The sequence below is a fragment of the Lissotriton helveticus genome, chromosome 8 (assembly GCF_964261635.1).
Source record: "Lissotriton helveticus chromosome 8, aLisHel1.1, whole genome shotgun sequence".
NCBI classification, from domain to species: domain Eukaryota; kingdom Metazoa; phylum Chordata; class Amphibia; order Caudata; family Salamandridae; genus Lissotriton; species Lissotriton helveticus.
The window spans coordinates 1,525,534,895-1,525,554,595 of NC_136069.1; positions in this window are offsets into that span (position 1 = coordinate 1,525,534,895).

Genomic DNA, 19,701 nt, shown 5'->3' on the forward strand with positions numbered 1-19,701 from the left:
TCTAGCCTGCAAGAAACAAGCAGGCACTACGGATATTGTGGTTCCCTGCCTCCCTTCCACACCATACTACCGGAGGCCCTAACCCGTCCGGCCAGTTGTGACTGCTTATAACTCCCGGGGTCTTACATCTCATCCCCATTACTCTGTTCTGTCTGCTGCGAGGATCACGGGGAGTGAGACTCACTAATCTGCCTGATCACGTAGTGACCCATCCCTGCCCTGTCGGATCCCACATCGGTGGCCCACGAGCGGCGCAGGGGCGCGATGGTGCGCCCGGAGCACCGCCAAGCGAAGCTCAGCTTTGAGAGCGCCAAGAAGGGTTCAAAGACGAACTGGGTGGATCCTGGGCCTAGCGGCGCGGGCCCTGCTGCTGCGCCCTCCCCCACGAGCACGCCTGATCTGCAGGGCCTGTTCCAAGAAATGCGCCAGGGCTTTGCCACTGTGGTGGAGAAGGTGGACAGTATATCCTCCAGGCTGGACGCACTGGTTCACAAAGTTGACCAGCATGAGGAGAGATTAGCCGCGACGGAGCAACGCATATCGGACAACGATGACCTCACTGCCACCCACACCTCCCAACTTGCTCGCATGGACAACCTGCTTAGGGTCATAGCGGCCAAGAACGAGGACTTGGAAGCCCGTAGCCGACGCAACAACATCCGCGTCACGGGTATTCCGGAGTCCACAGCCACTGGAAGAATGGAACTGTACATCGAGTCACTCCTCCGGGCGTCCATAGGGGAGGATGCCTTCTCGTCTCAGTTCATTGTGGAGAGGGCACATAGATCCCTGGCTCCTGTGCCGCAGCTTGGGCTGCCGCCCAGGCCTATCATTGCCCGACTATTGAATTACCGTGACCGGGATGTCGCCTTAAGAGCTGCCAGAACCAAACGTACCCTGCACTACAATGGAGTTGCTTTTTCTCTCTATCCCGATTTTACCCCCATTGTGCAGGAGGAAAGACGGAAGTTCTTGGCTGTCAAGAAAAAACTAAGAGAGGCTCAGATAGACTATGCTCTGCTTTATCCAGCTAGGCTGAGGGTGACGCACCAGGGTAAACAACGCTTTTTCACGGATCCGAGTAAAGCTGAGGACTACCTAAAACAACATCGTAGGGCACAGAGGGATCGGCGAGAGGATCGTGAGGAACCCGAGGAGGATGTGCCCCCGGCGGTCAATGAAGATTGACGGGCTCTGCCCTCCCCGCAAGTATCTGTTTTGGAACTGCCTTACTATCATTAACTTATAACTGTTGCAAAAATTGGCGAGGATGTACTTCTCGAGGGCTGAGTGTGACTGAGACCCCAGACGGTTCAAGATATGTAGGAACCGCCCCCACTATCCCTGCCTCAACCATGGATGGTTTCGATTGTGAGGTGTTCGGGAAAGGGGGCGGCTGTGCGCCTTTGCTGATGTTCCCCCTACGGGAGTACCCCGCTGTTCTAGTCAAGTTGTGGGAATATCTGGGGAATGGGCGGTGGGTGGGTAAGGGACGGACTGGCTGCTGGCATGATTGGGATGCAGTAGTGGGTGGGGGGGTGGGATCTGTTTCGGGGATGGTTGGTTTGTTGAAGACGACATTTGGCTGGCTGATACCGGCGTTCTGTGCTCTTATACATAAGATGTTGCAATTTTGGAATCTGTGGTGGCACAATGTTTTAGTTAGGCCCTGTCCGGATAATGGCTAGCTCTGGGACTACTGTACCTTTGAAATGCTTGTCATGGAACGTCCGAGGGCTCAATGATGCTAAAAAATGTAGAAATGTTATTGCATATTTAGATCGCCAACAGGTACAGATTGCTATATTGCAGGAAACACACTTGGCTCCGCAGGGGCGCTCTACCTTTGGCTGTAAATGGGCTGCTGCTCGGTCATTCTCGTCCTACTCCTCATATGCCAGAAGAGTTGTCCTCCTGGTTAAACGCAATGTTCCCTTCCAGGTATGTGGAGAGATGGCAGACAAGGAGGGCCGCTACGTACTACTCTGGGTGCGGATGGGCCGCGATACAGTCACGTTGGTTAACTGTTATGCCCCTAATGTTGATATGCCTTGTTTCTTTACCACGCTGTGGGGTAAGATCTTAGATGTGGGATCCCGCCATGTCATATGGGGGGGTGATTTCAACATAGCGCTGACACCTCACTTGGATAGGGCTGATGGTGCGACAATTTACAAACCCAGATCAAGGGAGGCGTTAGAGGGTGTGCTCTCGGAGGGCAACCTACTGGATGCCTGGCGACAGCTGCACCCTAGCCGTAAGGAGGGCACACACTTCACGTCACAGACTGGTACCTGGGCGCGCCTCGATTATTTCTTTTTGACCCGTGAAACGCTGCCTGGGGTGAATGCGGTGACACACCTCCCGAGAACCTATTCGGATCACAGCCCGGTGCTGCTGTCTATTTTGCTTCCCGGCTGGGATTGCCCTAGATCGCGTTGGCGTCTACAACCGACGGCCTTGCTAGATGAGGTCTTCCGAGTTGAATTAGAGGATGAGATCACTGCTTTCTTCCCACGGAACAAGGGCTCTGTCGCATCCGTCGAAACTATCTGGGAGGCATTCAAAGTCACTATTAGGGGCCACTGCATGTCTAAGAGCTTTGGGGTATTGCGTGACATACAACGCACGATCCGGAAGCTTGAGGATGAGCTGAGGGCGTTGGAGGCGCGAATGGTGGAGGGCGATACCACTGCTGGACATGCTGAGTTCAGGGATAAGTTTACACACTATGAAGAGGAAGCGAACAGGGAGACTAGGTTTAGGAGCAAACACTGGCGGGCGAGGAAATATTGTGAGGGTGATAGGCCCGGCAAGGCATTGGCTATATTGACAGGCTTGCCGCGAGTAGACAATACTGTCATTGAAGTGGTTAATAGCCGAGGTCACACTGTCAGGGATTCAGACGAATTGTTAGATGCCTTTGTTTCCCACTATCGCACACTCTATACCACAGTCACCACTCCTGAAGTCCAATACGACGATTTTCTAAGTGAAATAGCCTTATGCTGGTTACGCGATGTCGACAGGCAATTCCTTGCTGCTCCTTTCGAACTGGAAGAAATAAGGGATGCCATACTGTCGCTACGTAATGGGAAGGCGCCCGGACTGGACGGTCTTCCCGCTGAATTCTACAAAACTTATGTGGATGTCATGGCCCCGGTCCTCCGAGAGGTGTTCACGGAATCCTATGAGGACGGCGTCCTCCCATGCTCCATGCGCGAGGTCGTCATTACCTCCTTGTTGAAACCTGGAAAAACTCCCACATCCTGTGACTCGTATCGCCTATTGTCACTTTTAAATTGCGATGTTAAAATCCTGGCCAAAGTCCTAGCCACTAGGTTGTCACTCCTTATGACCCGGATAGTATTGCCCGACCAGTCTGGCTTTGACCCGGGCCGCTCCACTTCACATAATCTTCGCACTCTTTTCTCCTTACTTCATACGATCCACCCTGACCTTCCTGTCGCAGCGATCTTCTTGGACGCCTCAAAAGCGTTCGACTCTGTTGAGTGGCCCTATTTGTTTACCGTTCTATCCCGCATGGGATTCCCCACCATCTTTATTTCCTGGGTTCGTCTGTTATATACTCAGCCTACTGCGAGAGTTCTGATCAACGGTCATCTCTCCACGCCGCTTGATATCTCCAGGGGCACACGACAAGGGTGCCCACTATCCTCCCTGTTGTTTGCGATTGCTGTCAAACCCCTTGCATGCCGGCTCCGCCAGCTCCACGGTGAGGGAGCGATTCGCTGCCTCCAGCGCCAAATTGATGTATCCTTATATGCAGATGACATGACTTTGTTCGTTAAGGACCCAGTGCACAACCTGAACCCCCTACTCAGAGAGTTTGTGGTCTTTGGAAGACTGTCGGGGTGCAGATAAACTGGACGAAATCCCAATTTTTTCCGCTCACAGCTGCTGTACCCGACTTTCCCCTGGATTACCCCCTGGAGCGATGCAGGTCTGACCTTAAGTATCTGGGCATACAGATCTCACGCGATAAGGATGAGATTCTTCGCTCAAATTATGGCGTGGCTGTGACGAAACTCACCGCCCTGGTTGACCGCTGGATCACCCTACCCATCTCCATGGCAGGGAGAGCTTCCCTAATCAAAATGGTGGTGCTCCCACGCTTTCTCTATCTTTTTCTCAATATCCCCTTTCACCCGGGAGCCTATTTCTTCAAGACACTGAGATCAGAGCTCTGTCGCCTTTTCTGGGGAGGCAAGGGCCCGCGACTTAAGTGGTCAATGTTGATCCTGCCGTACGATAAAGGGGGGTATGACCTTCCGGATTTCGAAGCCTATTATCTCTGCGCGCAGGCACACTATGCGTACCATTGGCTTCGCCCTACTCCCTTTATGCCCCAGCTGGCGGTGGAGGACTGGATTGCCAGCCCCCTGCCTTTGAAGGGCCTGCTGCACTGTCGGCCCTCAGCCATAACGACGCCTCATACGTCGGTCACATGTACTGTTGATGCGTGGCGTCGGCTGGCCAAAAGTCTACACTGCGAACTATTATACTCTCCCCTGCTGCCATTGACATATCATCCTGAGCTTGCACTCCTGCAGGAGAAAGGCTTTCAGCACCTTTGTGCGGCCCTAAAGATCACGTGCTGGGGTGACATGTTCACCGCGGGTCATTTTAAATCCGCTGATGCATTCTTCAAAGAGCATGCCCGTACCCCTCTCGAGGTATTTTACTATCTACGACTCCGCCAGGGCATGCGCGCCATACTTCCTGACTACCCTGCGGAGCCTGCCATTTCGCCTCCGCTTCACTTCCTGCTGAACTCGAGTGATGGCTCACATTTGGTCTCGGGAATGTACCGTCATATACGAGCGGATTGCCCGCTGCCGGTGACCTCAGCGAGAACGCGCTGGGCTGCTGAACTAGCTATCGACATTACTGAGGACCAATGGATATACTGCTGTACTCTTACGGCTCGTATATCGGCGAGCAGCAGGCTCAAAATAATTCATTACAAATATTTACAGCGCTTGTACTATACCCCCGTGAAAAAATATAAGTTTCGCTTAGCTGACACAGACCGCTGCGACCGCTGCCGTGCAGAACATGCTGATTTCTTGCACCTTGCTTGGGAATGCCCCCCCTTACAGAACTATTGGCAACAAGTACATGCTGCTCTAGCATCCATGATTGGGTCATCCATACAACCTGAACCTCTGCTCATGCTGTTGGGACACACACCACACATTCCCTCACAATGCAGAAAGTTTGTGGACATTGCGCTCCTCCTAGCAAAGAGGCGCGTAGCATGCAGATGGGGGCGTGGCAGAGCTCCCAAATTCAAAGAATGGCTTGCTGATATGACACACAGTCAGGATCAACACGCGACATTTGCTGACCTGCTCCCCGTATCCAGCAGGCCGAGAGACATCTGGCAGCCCCTGGTAACCTATCTTCAAGCCCAGACGGCTCGTGATGAAGAGCTAGCGGGGGACCCCACTGGAGATGGTGTTGATAGCCTGGCGTAATGTGCCTCAATCACCCAATCATTCTGCATTGCCTATGCTAATGTGCCTGTTGTACTGCCTTTCGGTTACGTATGTTGCGATGTAGTCCCGCCGCCTACTTACTGACCTGCTGCTTTTGCTCATGTATATTTCCGTATTTTTATTGACCCCTTGATGTACTGTATGTTGCCCCTTGTTTATTCCCTATGCTTGATTGCCACTGTACTACCCCTGCTCATGGTATGCATTCCGCCTGTTGCCGCATTGTTGATGCTCTGGCCGCCTAGATGTAATTAACTGTGCTATGATTCCTGACCCCACTTTGATATTGATCTATGGACCACGGACCCCAGCCGCTGTAATGTTGCATTGTATGTACTGTCTTGTTCTTACTTGTTACAAAAACTCCAATAAACAAAGTTTACAAAAAAAAAAAAAAGTGTTTTGTTATGATGCACTGTATTTACCTGTCATGTTCAAATTGCACTTTGGGCACAGCCTTTGTTCTGTGCAGCAGGATTTGGCCTTTTGCCCAACTGATCATAAGTGGCTAATCCCATTGCTAATGGCTTTCGGCAACAAGCTGCAGGGATTGGCTGTAGAGCCTTGACTCTAGGCAGTACATGTTTCCAACCCTCCATGGCCAGCTAGTCCCTGAGTGCAGTCTGCCACAGTTAGCCAACTTCCATTGCACTTAGCCTTTAGTCATGCATAGTGTGGTCCAGATTCAAGGGCTCGCCTTCAGCCAGACCTGCAGCATCTATGTGCGCATTGTGTTAGGATCGTCTCTCAACCATGCCCCTTTTGTTGTAAAAAACGTGTTTTTACTGTAAGAACCGCAATTTATCTGGTTTTGTTTCTTCTTCCCATTTTCCTCCTCTTCCATTTTAAGCTACCAAAATATAGGAAAATATTAACCCCTTCAAGCCCACCTAGCATCTTTTTCAAATGCTAAATCTCAAATACTTTTGGATTTACAGCACACCTCTTTCATACCAAGATTTCATTTACCTCTGGTAGGTCGCTCCCCTCTCGCCGCAGCTCGCCGTTGCCGCCTCCTGACCTGACTTGGGCTGCTCCTGTGACGCTCGTGCTCCCGAGCGCCCTGTGCTTTCCTGGTTCCTGGCCCCCGGTTTTTCGCCATCCCTGCTGTTCGCCGCCTCCTGACCCCGCCCCCTCCCCTGTCCCCGCGCTGCTGTAAGTTTTTTTCCAGCCGCTGCCTCCCCTGCGGCCCCGCCCCCTGCTGTTCATTCGCTCTCCGCTCCTGCCCCTCCCTCCTCCCAGCTGAAACGCCCTCCCTCTCCTCCTCTTATGGCGGCCGCTGCGAGGCCGCGCAGCAGATGCGCGCAGCGGGCGTGCCTTCGGTGCGCCTAAGGCAAGTCCGTCTACGCCCGTCCACGCCTGGACCGCGCCCAGCGCCAGGACCCCTGGTCCCCGACGCTGCCAGCCCACATGACGGACTTACGATGCCGCTACCCTCCACGCACTCAATGCCGGCCGGAGCCCCGCCTGCTACCGAGCCACCCCGAAACGTACCCACGGATCCTTCACCTGCCAAGCCTGCAAGTTCACCTGCCTCCGGACCTGCACCGCACCCGTAAGGCCAGACACCAGCAACAACCACCTCAAGTGCATCCTGCTCAACACCCGCTCCGTCCACAGACACGCCGTCGAACTCTGGAACCTCCTCGACACAACATCACCAGACGTCGCCTTCCTCACGGAAACCTGGATGAACCCCTCCTCAGCCCCCGACATCGCCATAGCCATCCCGGAAGGATACAAGATCACCCGGAGGGACCGCATCAACCAAACCGGAGGAGGCATTGCCATCGTCCACAGAAACACCATCCGCATCACGACCAACTCGGACGACACCCTCACCGCCGCCGAGCACCTTCACTTCCAGATTCACACCGACCCCAACACCACCCTCAGAGGTACTCTCATCTACAGACCCCCGGGACCACGCACTCAATTCAGTGAAGCTATCGCAGACTTCATCAGCCCGCACGCCCTCACCTCCTCAGACTACATCCTCCTAGGGGGCCTCAACTTCCAACTGGAGAACAACAATGACAGCAACACCACCGCCCTGCTGGACAACCTCGCCAACCTCGGACTCAAGCAACTGGTGAACACCCCCACCCACTACGCCGGCCACACGCTTGACCCCGTCTTCTCCTCCAGCAAGCACATCTCCTTCAGCCACTCCGCCGGACTACACTGGACTGATCACAGCTGCGTCCACTTCAACTTCAACTTCAGGAGAACCACGACCCACCACCACCCGCAACAGGTTCCCCGCAGGAGCTGGAGCAAGATCCCCGCCGACCAGCTCACCACCTCCCTCAGCCAGAACCCTTCTGCCAACACAACGGACCCCAACGAAGCAGCCCGCAACTTCACACAGTGGCTCTCCATCTGCGCCGATGACCTCGCACCACTGAAGAACCCTCCCAGCAGACCCGGCAGCAAGAAAGCCTCGTGGTTCACCAACGAACTCAAAACCTCCAAGAAAAACTGCCGCACCCTCGAGAAAGCCTGGTGCCACGATCACACTACAGAAAACATGACAGCCCTCAAGAATGCCACCCGCATACACCACCAGCTGATCCGCACCACCAAAAGGACATCATTCAAAGAACGACTGGACAACAACACCCACAACTGCAAGGAACTCTTCAGCATCGTTAGAGAGCTCTCCAACCTCAGCATCTGCAACAACGACATCACACCCTCGCAAGACCTCTGCGACTCACTCGCCTCGTTCTTCCACCGCAAGATCGCCGACATACACAACAGCTTCGGCGCACAGACCACGCACCCAACCACCGAACCAGCGCCCCCCACCACCACCCTCTGCAACTGGACCCCGGTCAGCACCGAAGACACCACCCACACGATGAACACCATCCACTCCGGATCCCCAACCGACATCTGCCCTCACCACGTCTTCAACAAGGCCAACTCCATCATCGCACCCCAACTCCGAGACATCATCAACATCTCCTTCGCCACCGCCACCTTCCCGGAGAGCTGTAAACATGCCGAGCTCAGCGCCCTCCTGAAGAAACCCACCGCGGACCCCACGGACCTCAAGAACTTCCACCCCATCTCGCTCCTCCCTTTTCCTGCCAAAGTCTTCGAGAAGACAGTCAACAAACAACTCGCCGCCGTCCTCGAGACAAACGGATCCCTCGACCCCTCACAGTCCGGTTTCCGAGCCAACCACAGCACAGAGACCGCCCTCATCGCAGCTACCGACGACATCAGATCCCTGCTTGACAACGAGGAAACATCTGCCCTCATCCTCCTGGACCTCTCAGCAGCGTTCGACACAGTATGCCACAGCACGCTAATGCAGCGCCTCAGCAACACCGGAATCCAAGGGAAGGCACTGGAGTGGATCATCTCGTTCCTCACCAGAAGAACCCAGAGAGTCTGCCTCCCCCATTCCGATCCGCGGCCATTGAAGTCATCTGCGGCGTACCTCAAGGATCCTCGCTCACCCCCACCCTCTTCAACGTCTACATGAGCCCCCTCACAGCCATCGCACGCCAACACAACCTTAACATCATGTCCTACGCTGACAACACCCAGCTGATCCTCTCCCTTACCAACGACCCCGCCACAGCCAGAGCCAGCCTCCAGGAAGGAATGAGAGACGTCGCAGAGTGGATGAAGACCAGCCGCCTGAAACTGAACTCAGACAAGACGGAAGTCCTCATCCTGGGATCATCCCCCTCCGCCTGGGACGACTCCTGGTGGCCCCCTGCCCTGGGCACCACCCCCAAACCAACGGACCACGCACGCAACCTGGGTTTCATCCTGGACTCCTCCCTCACGATGACCAAACAAGTCAACGCCGTCTCGTCATCCTGCTTCAACACTGTAAGAACTGGGACCACCAGTTCTCCGTGGGGGTAGCTTGGCTCGAGCAGGAAGGCGGCCAGGGGCTTACGTGTAAAGCAGCTACTCAACACACGCATCCAATGAGACATGAAGTGGGCACAATAATGGAGAACACACCATTAGTTGTGTTTGAAAATCAAGATCTTTTATGTAGGCTTTAGATCAAGCAAATAATGCATTAGCAAATCATCAGCATTACTTTAAAATACCACATTAAAACATTTCATGAACGCCTTTCAAAATGCATTTCCTATAAAAAGGGTAAAACATTTCATTAAGTACTTTCAGTACAACAGAAAACTCCAAATACACAGCCTGTCACGTTAAACTATTCAGCAGGCTAGAAGGTAGTCTCATAAACCATGGGTTAACCTGTAGGAAGAAATCATAAGCATTTCCCCTTGTAAATATCAACAGTCTTGCGACCAAAATCAGATCATCAGAGTACCAGAATCCAGCCCCATCAGGAACTGTAGATGCCCGCCCCTGCAAGAAATTCAGTATCGTGAAGATCACCATTCCATTAGCAGGCTTCGAAATATGGCATAAACATGAGCACTACAGGCCGGAAACTGGCAATATGGCAGTTCAATGCCGTGGGGTAAGTGTCTGTCCCCAAGCCTCCAAATTCTCGAGGCACATTAAGGGGGGGGGGGCAACGGGGCCCAGTCTCAGTTCACCCCGGGGGAGGGGCGACCTCGGGCCTTAAACGGCCTACCGCCCTCCTCCCCGGGGGTTACCTTATGCTCTTCGGCCCTCCGGGGCCCTTGCGAAGACTCTGGTCTGGGAAGGGGTCCGCGACCCTCCCGGGGCCTCACTCGGCCCGGCGCGGTGCAGGGGCAAATTCTAGGCACCAGCGCCGGGGCCGGGGCAAGGCCGACATGCGGGGCTGAAAGGAGGGGGCACTTAGGCTCCACGGCCCCCTCCGCGATGTTTCCGGGCCGACTCGGGGCCCACCGGCAAAGCTCCGAGGCCGGGGCCGCTCCGCCCAATCACGTCGCCCGCCTCGAGGGCGCGCCTGCCTAGGCCAATGGCTGCGCGGCGCCCGGGGGCGGGGCGGAGGAGCTCCCCTGTCACGTGGGGGAGGACAGCTTGGCTTCGGCCTACCGCGGCCTGACGCGCGGAATACGGCGGCCCTCTCCTCACATATGGGGGCCGCCGAGGGGGGTGATCGAAGCTGGCGCAGGTCGCCACGCGACGACAGGGCAGCCGCGCCTCAGGGGTGTCGCGTGGGCGGCACGAACGCCGCGATGGACGCCAGGCCTCCTCAAGTGCCTTGGACAGCACAGCAGCTCCGGGCTGCGGCGGTGAGTGGGGGTATCAACAGCGCCTCGTGGCGACGGTGTCAGGCACCGCAGCGCTACTCGTGGGGGTCAAATCAGTTGGCACAAGGGAGCGCTTGGTATTGGGCAATCCAGCGCTTGGGGTTGACGCTTCTCAGCGCTGGGCAGGGCCACAGGGTACAGCGCTTGGCCAGTCAGTCAGCAGGCAGTGCTGGGACACAGAGGGAGCCGATCATAGCGCTAATGTTCGCAGTTCAGCAGGGACTGCAGGCAGAATAGGGAGCAGAACAGCTCAGTCAAGGGGAGACAAGTGGGGCAAGGTGGGCCCACTGCAGGCAGGGGGTGCGCAGGGCAGCACAGGGCAGCACAGTCCAGTACCTGTTCGATCCCCCCAGCAGTCTCTGGTCATAGAAAAGTAGACTTCTTGGCGCTTGGATGGTTCTGCGCCCTTAGCTGTTTGTTTCTTGAAGTTGAAGAGGGGGGGTGAGTTAGAGGCTTGATGAATTTTCCTCAGTCACTGCAGATGGACCCTGGGGTTCCCTATGCTGGGCCAGATCAGGGGGCTAGTCTAGGACACCTCACCCAGCTTAAGAGGCAGCACCTGAATCCTGTCACTCCCAGTAGCATAGGTTCCTAACTAGGCCCTCCCTCCTAAAACTCCTGCGTGGGTTCCCCAGGTCAGTGATGCCCCAACTGACTGGAAAGTTTTCCTCCCTTTCCTTATATAGGCCCAGGTCAGGTGACCACCCTCTAAGGCGGCAAAACTAAGCTCCGCCCTTATTCTAGAAGGTGCCAGGAGCTTCCCTACTCTAACTGTGGGCAGGCAAGGCAGGCTGGAATGGCAACATTGTTTGGAGTCCCGGCCAGCTCCTGGCAACTAGAATGCGCCTTAACAAGACCACACTGCAGTAACAGGGGCTTATGGGAGCCATGTTGAAGGTAGAGCACCTGTACCTAACATTGACTTTAATAATACACAGGGCATTACAACCTCGCAGGGCCTATACAATTACATTATAAGGGGGACATCCTAAATTTGGGGAAGCAAAAAGCATAAAAATTCAGTGAAAAGGGCCAAGTCCAACAAACACCCTGCGCATGCTCCGCAAGATCTTCCGGTGGATCCCCACCGAAACCAGGAAGACGGTCACCCAGGCCCTCGTCACCAGCCGATTGGACTACGGGAACACCCTCTACGCGGGAACCACAGCCAAACTTCAGAAAAGACTCCAGCGCATACAGAACGCCTCCGCACGACTCATCCTGGACATCCCCCGCCACAACCACATCTCTGCCCACCTGAGAGACCTGCACTGGCTCCCCGTCAGCAAGAGAATCATGTTCAGACTCCTCACCCACGCACACAAGGCTCTCCACGACTTGGGCCCCAAGTACCTCAACATCCGCCTCACATTCTACACACCCACCCGCCAACTCCGTTCGACCAGCCTCGCCCTCGCCACCGTCCCACGTATTTGCAGAGCCACCGCCGGAGGAAGATCTTTCTCCTACCTGGCGGCCAAGACATGGAACTCCCTCCCCACCCACCTACGACTAACCCAGGACCATCTCTCCTTCAGGAAACAACTCAAGACCTGGCTATTCGAGCAGTAGCGGACCCCCCCCCCCCAGCGCCTTGGGACCCTCGCGGGTGAGTAGCGCGCTCTACAAATTGCCTGATTGATTGATTGATTGAGCACATTTTCTGTGTGAGCCAAAATGGGGAAACATATGGTTATGGGCCAAAACAAAAATGCCATTTCAGGGGAAAGTGCAACTGAACCAAGAAACAGTAGTATTATACTCTGACAGTAGGCAGTGTGTAGTAATTATGGTTATATCAGTTTCCATAGTTTTTGTTTTCTTAATAACTTGGTGCCGTTCAATGAATCTTCAAGAAACTTTTACAGTTCAATGAAACTTTAAAAAAAAATGTTCATCAGATTTGAGTTCGGCAAGGCAAGTTTTGTGAGATTTGTCATGGGGAGAGGGGGAGAACCATACATAGGGGGTAACAAAAAGAGGAATCTCTGCTTTATGCTGCAGAAAAAAGACTGATTGGAATTACCACAAACTTGGCATGAAAGCAGAATTTTACAAAAGGGATTGATTTTGTTTGAATTGATATAAATCTGTTCTATTGTTAGAGGTACATGGACCTTTTTTCTTGGGAGTTCCGTCAAACCAGGGTCACAGAACATCCATGGATCCAGATTAAAAAAATAAAGGAAGAAACTTTTTCTCCGTTCATCCATTTTGTGCCTGTGGATCCAAAGCTCTCTTACTGGCTGGTCGCAACAGAAGAAAATCTATGGCAGCCACCATCACAGGAAGTGGGCTCAAATGGTACAAAATAAAAATTAGAAAATAAAAAATCGGAAAATTTGTTTGACTGCCAGCATCAGGTTGGTGGCATATGCTGGCCATAGGCCATTACCTCTACGTCCCTCGTCCTCGACCCTGCCATCACTCATGAGGTATTCCACAAGACAGGAAACAAAACAGGAAATGCTTTTAGGCTCCACCCCCCCTCCTGCCAGGTGCTATATCACTACCAACCACCAGAAGCACATCCTGTTTTGATTCCTGTCGGTGGTTTACTTGATGGGAGACGCTGGGGTGGGTGCCGGGCACTTACCTCCATCTTTTGTCCTGTGGTTCCTCCTCTGCTGGGCTCTGGGAGGCTCCCATGGACCTTCGTGGGATTCTTTGGAGTGGGGCTGCTGGGCTACCCTATCTCCTCCTTGGATTGGTTGACCTGGGCTGCTGGGCTTCTCTGGTCTTCCTGCTTCTCCTTGTTCCTGGACTCCTGATTTCTTCTGGCTACCAGGTAGGGGTGGGGAGCGCTGGTCTGCCTCTGCGCACCCCTCCTCGGGGTGTTCTTTTCCCCCCTGACCCCTCCCTCTGGGCCTCTCTGTGGTTGTGGGGGCCCGGGGGTGTTTTCTTCCCTGTGGGGTGCTTGGTTCTGAGGCGCTGTTTCTGTGCACGCTCAACTAGAGGAGGAGGCAGACGGAACAATATCCCCACAGAAAGGTGGAAAGGATCCAGCCACCATTGAAGAGCAGACACAACGTCCAGAGTCACAGGCACAGGAACCGCATAATCCAGGACAGGAAAGGGGACCCACCGCTGCACATGCCACAGCAGAGGGCGAAGATGAACCCTGGCCCAGGGCACGGTGAAGACAGAAGCAGCCAAGTGGCCCTGAACCTCCAGCCACTGAAGGAGGGGAGCCGAGGTCCGTGACAACAACTTCCTCAGCAAAGACTGAAGGCGACAAATCCGGGCCACCGGCAGGAACACCTTGCCCAGCACAGAATCGAACACAGCACCGATGAAGGTCCTCCGAGTGGCAGGCTCCAGGTGGCACTTCGGCAAGTAGATCAAGAACCCGTGGTCCCTGAGCGTAGACATGGTCAAGAGAAGGTGGCGAGACATGACTTCCAGGGACGGAGCCTGAACCATCCAGTCGTCTAGGTACGGGAACACCGACACCCCCAGGAGATGGAGATGGGACACCAAGGGAGCCACCACCTTGGTGAACACCCGGGGGGCGGACCGAAGACCAAAGGGAAGGACGCAGAACTGCCAGTGCTGGCCCTCCAGGCAGAAGCGCAGGAAACTCTGATCCCTCACAGCCACCGGGACGTGCAGGTACGCATCCTGGAGGTCCAGAGTGGAGAACACCCAACCGGACTGGATCAGCGGGATAACCTTCTGGAGAGTCTCCATCTTGAACGGGATCTTCCTTACGAACAAGTTCAGACCCCGGAGGTTGATGACCACCCGAAAGCCCCCCGTGATCTTCGGTACCACAAAGATGATGGAGTAGACACCCAACCCCCACTCCGCCAGAGGGACAGGAACACCCGCAAGCTTGCTGACCAAAGAACGAACCCCGTCCGACAAGGCCAGGCGGCGGGAGGCATCCCGAGGAGAAGGGGTCACCACCACCCCGGAGGGGGGAGGAGGGGACAGGAACTCGATCCGGTAGCCCCTGGACAAGACATCCAGCACCCATCTGTCCGAGGTCGTCCGGCGCCAAGCAGGAAGGAACTGGCGAAGCCGCCCACCAACCAGAGGCGGACCACCAGCGAGAACGTCCCCCAGGCCGGCATAGTCAGGAACGCTGCGGACCAGACCCGGCACCACGCTGGGACTTCTTCTGAAACTTCCGGGGAAAAGACCGGCCAGCGCCCTCTGACTCCGAAAAGAAGACTGCTGAAACCTGGAAGGCTGGCGGAAAGACCTGGCACCAGAGAAGGAGGAACCCCTACGGGGCTGAGGATCACGAAAGGACAAAGAATGCTTGCGTTCCTTGAAGACCTTGTGCAGTTTCTCCTCCAGCGAGTCACCAAAGAGACGGGCACCAGTGAAAGGCAACCGCAAAGCCATGGAACGCTGGGCCGCATCCGTCTTCCAATCTCTCAGCAACAGGTTACGACGGGCAGCCACAGAGGAACCACAGGACATAGCAGAAGCCCTCACAGAATCAAAGGCAATGTCCGACAGGAATTCCGCCTGGCGCTCCATAGACTCCAGCAATTCCGGACACCTGGTACCCTCCTGCATAGACGAAAACAGGGACTTGAAATCAGTCAGCAGAGACTGGGCAACATACGCCCCATAAACGCCAGAACGAATCGCCAGGTGAGAGGCAGCATAAGACTTCTTCAGAGCAGAATCCACCTTCTTGTCCACACCGTCCTTCAGAATGTTATCATCCGCCATAGAAGGACGTCCCACAAGACTGGCCACAACAGAGTCCACAGGAACGGAATCAGGCAAATGCTCCGCCATATCCTGCAAGGGATAAAGCTTGGACATAAACCTGGGCATGGAAATATGATCAGGGTCCTTCCACTCATTCAGCAGGACATCAGAGACAAAGGGATGTACTTGCAAGGAAGAGGCAACAGGCTTCCTAAACTGCGGCAAGAGAGAATCCTGAGAAACACTGGGCGTAGAAACATCAGGAAACCCCATGTTAACACGCACATGGGAAAGGACGTCAGGCAAGAGATCCCTGGAAATGTATTTGCCCTGAAGCTCAACCGCAGCCGAAGAAGACTTATCAGACCCAGAAGAGGACGAAATATCAGAGTAAAGCGCAGCAGAACCAGAAAGACCAGCAGCACCCTTCTTGGACGCCCTAACCTCCATCTTTTGTCCTGTGGTTCCTCCTCTGCTGGGCTCTGGGAGGCTCCCATGGACCTTCGTGGGATTCTTTGGAGTGGGGCTGCTGGGCTTCCCTATCTCCTCCTTGGATTGGTTGACCTGGGCTGCTGGGCTTCTCTGGTCTTCCTGCTTCTACTTCGTTCCTGGACTCCTGATTTCTTCTGGCTACCAGGTAGGGGTGGGGAGCACTGGTCTGCCTCTGCGCGCCCCTCCTCGGGGTGTTCTTTTCCCCCCTGACCCCTCCCTCCGGCCTCTCTGTGGTTGTGGGGGCCCGGGGGTGTTTTCTTCCCTGTGGAGTGCCTGGTTCTGAGGCTCTGCTCTGTTTCTGTGCGCGCTCTTTTCCACCCCCCCCTCTCCCCGTTCCACTGTGCTGTGGGGGCGAGGGGCGTTTGCTGCTCGTTGTGTCCCTGGAGGCCCCCGGTTCAATCCCCGGCATTTCCAGGAGTCTTTCAGGGACGGCGCTGGTTTCCTGGGGCCGGGCGTCCTCGTTCTTGGTTTGCCCGGCCTCCTCTCGCGATGCGTGGTTCGTGCATGCGCGGTAGAGCACTACCTGCCTGACCTAGCAATGGCCGGTCGCCCGGGTGGGCTCCGGGCGCTCCGGTGTTTCGGTGGTTTTTGGCGCCCCGTCGCGGGCCCTGGGCGTTCTCGGCGCCCCTGCTTCCCGCTTCAGACATGGCCCTTCCGTTTTGGATGTAGGTCAGTTGTGCTTCGTTTTGGCGCCCGGCTGCGTTTTTTGTATTTCTGTCCCTCCCTCTTCTCCGGCCTGGCCTGTTGGTTGGTGGGGGGGGGGGGTGGGGCCTTGCCTCCCGATCGGTGTGTTGGGCCTATCCCAGTCCTCCCTGTCGGGGGTTAATTGGGGTGTGCCCTTTTTTTTTATACATATATATATATATATGTGCCTCTGGGGGGTGGTGTTTGTGATGCTCTTGTGGTGTTTTCCTTTGTTCCTGCTTTGTGCTTTGGTTGTTTCATCATGGGCAAACACCATCGCAAGAGGAAGCATTCCTCTCCTGTGCCTCCCTCTTCCTCGGATTCCGGTGGGGACTCCTCTCCTCCTCCTGTGAAGCGTGCCAAGGGGGATGATGATGATAGGATTAAGCGCCTTATCATGGAGACACTTTCTGATATTAGGGCGTCCAAGAAGGGTGCTGCTGGTCTTTCTGGTTCAGCTGCGCTTTACTCTGATATTTCGTCCTCTTCTGGGTCTGATAAGTCTTCTTCGGCTGCGGTTGAGCTTCAGGGCAAATACATTTCCAGGGATCTCTTGCCTGACGTCCTTTCCCATGTGCGTGTTAACATGGGGTTTCCTGATGTTTCTACGCACAGTGTTTCTCAGGATTCTCTCTTGCCGCAGTTTAGGAAGCCTGTTGCCTCTTCCTTGCAAGTACATCCCTTTGTCTCTGATGTCCTGCTGAATGAGTGGAAGGACCCTGATCATATTTCCATGCCCAGGTTTATGTCCAAGCTTTATCCCTTGCAGGATATGGCGGAGCATTTGCCTGATTCCGTTCCTGTGGACTCTGTTGTGGCCAGTCTTGTGGGACGTCCTTCTATGGCGGATGATAACATTCTGAAGGACGGTGTGGACAAGAAGGTGGATTCTGCTCTGAAGAAGTCTTATGCTGCCTCTCACCTGGCGATTCGTTCTGGCGTTTATGGGGCGTATGTTGCCCAGTCTCTGCTGACTGATTTCAAGTCCCTGTTTTCGTCTATACAGGAGGGTACCAGGTGTCCGGAATTGCTGGAGTCTATGGAGCACCAGGCGGAATTCCTGTTGGACATTGCCTTTGATTCTGTGAGGGCTTCTGCTATGTCCTGTGGTCCCTCTGTGGCTGCCCGTCGTAACCTGTTGCTGAGAGATTGGAAGACGGATGCGGCCCAGCGTTCCATGGCTTTGCGTTTGCCTTTCACTCGTGCCCGTCTCTTTGGTGACTCGCTGGAGGAGAAACTGCACAAGGTCTTCAAGGAACGCAAGCATTCTTTGTCCTTTCGTGATCCTCAGCCCCGTAGGGGTTCCTCCTTCTCTGGTGCCAGGTCTTTCCGCCAGCCTTCCAAGTTTCAGCAGTCTTCTTTTCGGAGTCAGCGGGGCGCTGGCCGGTCTTTTCCCCGGAAGTTTCAGAAGAAGTCCCAGCGTGGTGCTGGGTCTGGTCCGCAGCGTTCCTGACTATGCCAGCCTGGGGGACGTTCTCGCTGGTGGTCCGCCTCTGGTTGGTGGGCGGCTTCGCCAGTTCCTTCCTGCTTGGCGCCGGACGACCTCGGACAGATGGGTGCTGGATGTCTTGTCCAGGGGCTACCGAATCGAGTTCCTGTCCCCTCCTCCCCCCTCCGGGGTGGTGGTGACCCCTTCTCCTCGGGATGCCTCCCGCCGCCTGGCCTTGTCGGACGGGGTTCGTTCGTTGGTCAGCAAGCTTGCGGTTGTTCCTGTCCCTCTGGCGGAGTGGGGGTTGGGTGTCTACTCCATCATCTTTGTGGTACCGAAGATCACGGGGGGCTTTCGGGTGGTCATCAACCTCCGGGGTCTGAACTTATTCGTAAGGAAGATCCCGTTCAAGATGGAGACTCTCCAGAAGGTTATCCCGCTGATCCAGTCCGGTTGGATGTTCTCCACTCTGGACCTCCAGGATGCGTACCTGCACGTCCCGGTGGCTGTGAGGGATCAGAGTTTCCTGCGCTTCTGCCTGGAGGGCCAGCACTGGCAGTTCTGCGTCCTTCCCTTTGGTCTTCGGTCCGCCCCCGGGTGTTCACCAAGGTGGTGGCTCCCTTGGTGGCCCATCTCCATCTCCTGGGGGTGTCGGTGTTCCCGTACCTAGACGACTGGATGGTTCAGGCTCCGTCCCTGGAAGTCATGTCTCGCCACCTTCTCTTGACCATGTCTACGCTTAGGGACCACGGGTTCTTGATCTACTTGCCGAAGTGCCACCTGGAGCCTGCCACTCGGAGGACCTTCATCGGTGCTGTGTTCGATTCTGTGCTGGGCAAGGTGTTCCTGCCGGAGGTCCGGATTTGTCACCTGCAGTCTTTGCTGAGGAAGTTGTTGTCACGGACCTCGGCTCCCCTCCTTCAGTGGCTGGAGGTTCAGGGCCACTTGGCTGCTTCTGTCTTCACCGTGCCCTGGGCCAGGGTTCGTCTTCGCCCTCTGCTGTGGCATGTGCAGCGGTGGGTCCCCTTTCCTGTCCTGGATTATGCGGTTCCTGTGCCTGTGACTCTGGACGTTGTGTCTGCTCTTCAATGGTGGCTGGATCCTTTCCACCTTTCTGTGGGGATATTGTTCCGTCTGCCTCCTCCTCTAGTTGTGACCACGGATCCCAGCGCTTCCGGCTGGGGGGCGACTCTGGACCATTGGGCTGTTCAGGCTCGTTGGCTACCGTCGGAGTCTCGCAGGTCGTCCAACTGGAGGGAGTTGTCTGCAGTGGAGAGAGCGCTCCGCTTTTTCCATCTTCATCTGAGGGGTTGCCATGTCCTGGTGAGATCGGACAACACGGTGTCTGTGGCCTATATCAATCACCAGGGCGGGACCCGCAGTTCTTCCCTGAACCTGGTGGCCTGCTCCATTTCGGACAGGGCGGAGGAGAATCTTCTGGCCCTGTCTGCTCAGCATATTCGGGGTGTGGACAACGTGGTGGCGGACTCTTTGAGCCGGAGGTTTCCTTCGTCTCTGTCCCTGTGCTTGGCCCCCCGGACTTTTCGCTTGCTTTGCCTGAGGTTCGGGACTCCTTGTCTGGACTTGTTCGCCTCCCGGTCCAATGCCCTGGTTCCCCTGTTCTGCTCACGGTCTCCGGAGGTGGGCGCCTGGGGAGTGGATGCCTTGTCTCTCTGGTGGCCTCCTTGGCTTCTTTATGCCTTTC